General features: G+C 34.0%; 1 protein-coding gene across 1 annotated transcript in view; it reads left to right on the top strand.

Annotated features, from left to right (window-relative positions):
* The first annotated feature begins 1,572 nt into the window (after nucleotides 1-1,572).
* Nucleotides 1,573-8,073, top strand: part of LOC117327551 (myosin light chain kinase A-like) — a 32,712-nt gene continuing 26,211 nt past the window's right edge. Inside the window, exon 1 of the mRNA XM_033884599.1 lies at nucleotides 1,573-1,787. The gene's annotated coding sequence lies outside the window, so the exon portion shown is untranslated. The remainder of the gene's footprint in view (nucleotides 1,788-8,073) is intronic.

Below are 8,073 nucleotides of genomic sequence, written 5' to 3'. Positions count from 1 at the left end.
AAATTATATAAAATTCCTATATACAAATGTTCATAACTCCACCAAAATAATAATAGAATACATATATGTCAGTAAAGTTTCCAAACTTATTCTGTAATCAATTATGAATAAGATAATAATAAGATTCAATTTGGTCTGGCATCAAGCGGTATCGAAAAATAGGCTTAAAACTGTTAATTGTGACAATTACAAGTGTCCTTGTGTATATAGGACCATAACTCCAACAAACAAGAACAAGATGTGTCGACTGCGCAGAAAATTGGGTGATTTCATGATTGAGTTATTGCAAGGATTTTATAATAACCGTAACCTTGACCTTTGACCTTTGGACCAGTCAAAAAAGCAGTCCCATGCAACCACTTGTGATAAGAAAAACACTGCATGAAAATGGAGTTTGATTGCCCCAATGGAACTTGAGCTACATGTATCTCAAGGACACACATTTTATATTTTAAGTAACAGTGACCTCAACTTCTGACATTCTGACCTGAAAAGCAACCCCAAGCAAGCCGCACTTGTGATAAGAAGATCTGCTTGAAGTTTCAGTTTAATAAATTTAAAGCCACATACCAAACAACAAATTGATGAAGCAAGCGGTAGCAACAAAAAAGGTCAGGGATATTACGAGAATTTCCTATGTGCAAAGGGTCTTATTAACTCCAGCAAAACATAGGATATTGAAATAGGGTTAGAACTGAAACTGTAATTTATTCACATTATCACAAAACCGCCTATACTAAGTGACAAATTGATGTGTTGCTGACAAACGATAAAGAAAAGGGTCCGGAAAACGAAAATGTGACCGACAACGCCGATGCCGACCATCGGTTACGACGGACAAAGTGATTGCGATATTACGCGTTAGATTCTCGATATTAATTTACTCGTGGTTTGGCTTATGTTTTTAGTATTAGAAAGAAAGAATGCTTTAGCTTATGGACCCCCCCCCCCCCCCCCCTTCGGATGAGGAAAATTTGTTTGCAGCATATTTGCCCATTTGAGGGAACCTGTCCTGTTAACTTTTTTTTTTTTTATAGAACTACAGTAATAGGGACTATACTTATAATTACATGTAGTTCCAGGGCGAAGAAAACTACCAAACACAGACTGCCAGATGGCACTTTGTTAAAAGAGAAGAGATCTAGAAAATCTAAGCACTCTTAGTAGACTATATGATAATAACTAATTTTATCAGTTTTGATTTCAATGGGGTTACTAAATGTATGTAGAAAGATACATGCAAAACCCTTTAGACAATTTTTAATGTAGTTTTAGTATACGTCCTATCAGCAGCTATAATCATCTAAAGACGGCCTCCCCTGAAATACATGCGTGTGGTGACCGGTTTGGGGCTGTGGTATATGTCCACATTTCACACCTTAATTCTGATAGCGCGGAAATTTATGCCGCTTCTTGAAACACATTCTAAATTATTGTCCTTGATTTATGTCCGGAATTTGCCGATAGGTGTCACTGTTAACATACTCTCTTGTTTTATCCCCAATAAAATCGTAAATAAAGAGTAACCCGAATATGTCAAAATTGGCGTTTCCGATATGCGCAGATTGGTATGCGCATAGGACCTAGCACCGTAACAGCGCCTATGGAGACCTATCAAACGCTACCTGCATGACGAAAAATTACATGTCTCATAATGTGAACTTAGAATGAATTGAAAACATGAACAGGAAAGCGAGACAACTAGTCTTACCGGACACATTTACTTGCATCAGATACATCAAATTTATACAAATCTCTTTGGAAACGAACTGAATAACTTTAATCAGGTGAGTGAACTTCGGCACTTTGACTGTTTGAAACTGAACATCAACAACATGGCTGTTTGGTCAAACTTTGTGAAGTAAGTCGTTATACCAATTTCTTAAAGGGAAAGGCATTCCCTTCATCAATGGTTACCAAACATTGCCATGCTTTTATTATTTCTTTGAGCGATGTTTATACACTATCCGATACAGATACCTACGATTTAGATTGAGGCATACCGATATTGCCTTTAGTAGCTTGTTTTGAAGTTGAACGTTCTGACGCACTCATTTACCTTGTCTATATACTCATTAAACTGGGCCGTAGATCACAAAACAATGTTATGAACGCTGTCCATGCTTCATTTCAATCATTTGGTATGTAAAAAAAATGTAAAAGCCAGTGCGAGTCAGTCAATAAATTACAGAATAGGCCTAGAATGGATGGAATGTAATCAGCTGATAATTTGTTAATGAGATGATGCAAAACTTGTAATGATGAACTTGTATAACACTTAAAGTCATCAAATTAACATTACGTTTTACCCGTGTCAGATCGCTTTTATATATAACAGACATGAACAAGATCATAATCTGTACTGGACCATGTAGTACTCGCTGACCAGTATATATAGTGTACATACTCCAGCCCAACACTTTTTGATATGAATTTAGTTGTATTGTAGTGTCTTAGTTCATTATTTGCAAGGAGATTTTGTTTATTTAGAAGTTTTACTTGCAAAGCAGCACAGTTTGGTCAGTGGCACAGTGGTAACACACTTGCCTTTCATGTAGGCGGCCAGGGTTTGATTTATCCTACCAGACATCACTGATGCAGTAGCAAGGTGTGAAATGCATTGCTGATTGAATATATCTGCATGCATCTATTTAATCCTGTTAAAAAACAGCATCTGAAGTAACTTAACAAACATATGACAGCACCCTTTTCTTGATCGACTGGCAGAGGTACAATTAAGATTTTAAGGACTACAGTATTTGAGTCTAATAGGCTATGATTTTATGTCAAATAGATCTGGGATGTTCAAAGCAAAATTAGGACCTAATTGAATCTGAAATTTGTGACTGAAGGCTGGAGAGTCTGCAATTAGTATCGGTTCACCTCCTGCTCCATTTGTGGATTTTATTCTGACCTTAGATTCTTCTACACTGTACACACATACCTCTATCAATAATTCAGATACAGAACAAACTTTTTCTTTCTGAAAGTGGATCTCCCTCATTTTCATTGTGGCACTTAGTTTCTCTTCTCTGAATTTGACTGTCATGAGCCCCCACCCTTCAATAATTGCTTTCTCTCTTGTTTTTTTTGTTCGTTTTTTTTTATAGTGGATTAAGTTTTTGTTTTCTTTCGAGTATGTTAGAGCGATGTTGTTTTTATGAGAGCATGTCATGGTTTAGATATTTTTTTCCAGATGACTATGGAAATCAGTCAAAATGTCTTTTCCACTTTTCAGAAAAGATGACAACAAAATTTTCCAATCTAAGGACAATCTAGACAGTTCTCATTCCATTTCAGATTGTCACAAAAAATCATGCATTAACTATAATGCAATATTTCTTTATATATATATTTTTTGGGTGCAGATTACAAGATAAGAAAAGATTAATAAAGTGGTCAAGACACTTGGAACTATAGATCCATTGCTCTATTTGTCTACATATCTGCCTATATTAGTATTTGTTATCAGTGCTATTACTAACAAGTTTGTTTGTATTGATCTTGAGGTGTTGTTTGTTATGTCTTATAAACGGAACAGTAAATTATCACAGATAAATCATAAAATGGCATTAATTAATTGTGACGATATATATAGCTCTTTTAAGCACCTGCAGTGCATGAAGAACAGCAGAAGTTGCTGTCCTATTAAAAAGCTATACTAATTCAATTCAACAATCCATGTTAATTTTTTTGATGAAATATTTTGGATGAGTTTCTATATTCAATATGTGGTTAGAAATACTTTTTAAAACTCAATATTTGTATATTGTATTGAAAAACTTCAAAAAACAATTGAATTCCTGCACCAGTAAAATGTTATATGGTTATATAGTGTGAAGTTGATCTGTATAAATAGTTTAGTTTGATGGATCTGACAAAGCATTTCATTAGTGAAGGATCTGACATTTCAGAGCTTTGACAATCTCCTAAATGAGAAAGTAAGTTGTTTACATGCGAAATTCACCATCATAGTAATTTAACTGATACGCTTAAATATTAAATCCAATGAATTTCTATATATAGAGTTACCATTGAAAGAATCTCTTAAATATAAAAAAAAACAAAAACACAGATTTCCCTTATTTTGTCACTTTTTTCTTCATCATGAAGAAACCTTTAGTAATACATTTTTTTTGTATTATTAAATTTCTAATGAAATTCTCTAGATGTGACTCAGGAATTTTTTTGATTGTAAATTTAACAACCAATTTTGTGTTTGCTATGCATGTTTTGTCAAATCATTTGAAGCACTTACATACTTAAAAGATTAAAGGTAAACTTAACTTATAACACATCCTGCTTTTACTTAAAAAAGTCAATATGTGCATATTTACAAGTAATGGCTAGGGGCTCCCCAGGGATAATGCATTTTAGAGTGAAAAGAAATACTGTTGATAGGTTTTTAATGGTATTGAATGACAGATAAACATGTTTGTAGTTGATATGAAAAAAAAACCTTTATATCATTTTCCAGCAAAGACTTTCATTTTCCATGATGTTGTCATTGAAGGATCCTACATTATAAAAGCTTGTATTTTGTTATCATGTCTTGCCACTTGTAAAATCAAGTCTCAATAACTTTATAACCACCCAACATTTTCAGCCAAATGTATAATGTCCAGCTAAAATTGTCCTCGTTTACTTCAATAATTTTATTTTCAAAACTGTTAATATAAAACTTGTTGGTGTAAGATCTAAATTTTTATGCTCAGAATGAACTAGGCAGCAGGAAACTGCATTTTAGGGACCTTCCTCCAAATCCCCTTAGAGGGGTTTAACCATAGGCAGCCCGGGCTGCCTCATTCAAAACCTGGCAGCCCAGCGGTCTGTCAAAGCAACTAAGTTAGTGTCAACCCCTGCGTTATTGCAAGTTGCAGAGGGGTTGGTTTCCATGCCATTACTTTGATGCAAATTAAGGTCAGTTGGACTGTATATGCATGTGTTGGTCAATTCTAATTTTTAAAAACACACCTAAACCTAAATATTCTGTGCCTGTGGTAGCTATGACATTGGTATCTCATATTTGCAATACAACCTGCACTTATACATCAGTACTTTAAATATTTGAAAGATCATTTTCTTTTGGAACTTCAGTAAACACTCAAATATGTTCATGCATCTTGAATTTCCAATCTAATTTTGTTCAAGTTTGATAAAACCTTGACCCTTATTTAAAAGTGACCTTGTTCATTGTGTGTCCTATGTTTGCCAGGTCTTCGTGGATACTAAAGAATGGCTTCTATTAAGTGTTTCAAGTCTGATTGTTCATAAGAGTTTTAAAAAATCTTTCTATTTATGTCCTCTTTCCAAACAGAAGCGAGTGTTTAAATGGTGTGATTTAAATTCATGTTTGTACGGTGGTAGATAAGGTAAGGGACTGATGACAAATGGAGCTAAATCATGTTCATGTTGCTATGCTGAAATACACATTGATGTACATGTTTCGTCATGGTTTCAAAAAATAGAATATCTGGAAAAAAACCCAATTCTTATCAAAAATTCTTACTTGAAACATGCAATGTTAACTAGTGAAATTCAGATATGAGAAAATAGTGTTACAGTTCTATTTATAGTATTGTCCACAGGGTTTGTCCTGGAAGGTTTTCTTGAAGTTGTTTCTGTGTGGCAATTGCAATGTTTTAAAATGCATTTTATAGTATTACAGGCACAAATACTGAGAATACCTGCTCAGAAGTTTTAAAGTTCATTTATTTAAAAATTATTATTGATCAATGTGTCACTGTTGTATATACTGTATGTACGTACCTGAAATTGAATATCTGTTTTACTATTCATCTGTCCCTTTAACATATTTGATAGGACTTCAAATTTATTGTTTGTAAGCAATTTGATTTGTTATCTATTAGAAAGATGAAACAATGTATTCATTATTAAGTTGCTTTATATGGCATGAAATGTTAATTTGTGCACCCTATGGTATATAACTATATATGCATGTACAGGTACATGTACATTGATTTAGCTCAGTTAAATTGACACAAATGCACGATCAACAATCTTTAATTTTTTTATCCTGTACTAAAATATAGATCCTGTATATTGCACAGGTACCATCAGTATTGAGACTGTTGACTTAGTACTTTAAGTTTGCATTTGGTGACATGGCCTGGATCACAAAATTACTGAGTGGAATCCTCTTGAGAAGATTGTGTTTCAAATACTAGAAGTGGGTCACTGTAACCAACATTTTGACCATTGACCTTTATATGGCAAAATCAGTTTCTAGAGCATATATATGTGTGGTGTACTATTTTTATGACGGGTCGTTTTAATGGATGATTCTGTAAATATGATGTGTGCTATATAGATTTCAATATCAATGCTGGTTACTATCATGATCAAGTAACCTATATAGTAAAAAACTAGAAAGTGAAAGTTTACAAATGTGTACACCCTGTGTGTATGTTACCTTTAGTGGTTTGAGGTACCAGTTATTGTTTTGTTGTCGACCACGGTACAGCTAGAGAGCTTCATTAATCTTGCTTTGTTGCACAGATTAGGGTAGAGTTTGAGGTATTTAACCTTGCCATCTAGGGTTATATCCACCGTGGGGAGTGCTGGCAGCTTCTAAATGTAAGTGGTTTATGTAACTTTTTAGAATAGCAGAGAGCATATTTAACGTGTATTGTTAAAATACTTCAAAAGTTTACTGTTGTAAAGCGTTTGATAAGTTGGGTAAAAGGTTTTGTCATTTTACTGACTGACATGTGTGGACCACCTCTTTGTAGCGGTGGCCTAGATCAAAGATAAGATTCATCAATTGATTAAATGCCCTATATCAATAAAATGGAAAATTTATTCAGCATGGATTTGTCGAACACTGACAGCTCAGGGATATTTTTACGATATTACCTAGTGTTTTTATTGAACATCTGAATTACCTTCAATAAAGAAATAAGTCATACTGTGGATTAATCTACATTCTCATTTGAATTCGATGATTCCAGCATGTGACATATCTTGTGGAGGACAGTATCAGGTGATTAATTTTGACTGCACTGTCAACTTGTTTATATTTTTATGCTCGTGTCATGAGTTGTTGTGTTACTATATGTTTTTCTGTCTGAATGTTTGTCTCTGGGTCTGTCATAAAAGAATAAAGTTTAGAAGAATTTGCCACTGCCATTCATTCATTGATAGCGATATAGGATCATAGGATGCAGACGTTTTCATATTTGCATGAAAGTGTTTTTGGGCCAAATGTCATCATATGAATTCTATATGGAAAGCTAAAAGTATATTTTGTTAACATTGTTTGGTCTTTGACAATTATGTAAATGAGTAGGACTTTATCAAAGTCTCTTTCAGGCAATTGCTGCATGGCAGCTTTATTATAAGAGGGCAACATTAACCCCCCCTACACATTTAATTGTTAAATCATATCACTTGACATTACAACTATATTTATATTGTACAAATTTTAAACCTATTTGATCTTGAAAGACAAACAAGGATTACCTATTTCAAATCCAAGAGAAGAGAACCTTTGGTTTAAAAGCTGCCTAATCCGAAGCCCCCTAAATAGTCATGCTTTTAAATCAAGAGATGACTTTCACATCAATTTATTGTCTCATCACCCATGCCTTGAGGTTGCCCTTTTAACCATGTAGATGATGGTAATGAGGTAATTTATTCTCTTGGATTGCAGCAAATATACAGAAATACCTTTTATATACATAAAATCACTGTTTTGGATGGCTTTTATATGTTTTTGTAGAACTTAATTGTTAGGAGAATTTTTTTAGTTATCGAACACAATGAAAATTTTAAATGTTTACATTGATTTCATCAGAATTTCTGATAACCACACATTCTAATAGTGCTTGCCACTTGGTGAAAGTTTTATGTTACTATATATCTAGTGTACAATATATTGGTATGATTGACAGTGTAGGCAGGTCATCACCTATTGTATACATGTGAGTAGCCCCACAGTAGCACATACCGTTGTACCCCCCTCTGCTCTACTCCACTCGTAGGTTGTGTTGACATGGGGTGGCTAGGTCCTGTCCGGTCCTGTCGCCACACTTTGACATACCAATCAATAGA

This window comes from Pecten maximus, chromosome 5, assembly GCF_902652985.1.
Source record: "Pecten maximus chromosome 5, xPecMax1.1, whole genome shotgun sequence".
Taxonomy (NCBI): domain Eukaryota; kingdom Metazoa; phylum Mollusca; class Bivalvia; order Pectinida; family Pectinidae; genus Pecten; species Pecten maximus.
This window is presented reverse-complemented; position numbering and strand designations above follow the sequence as displayed.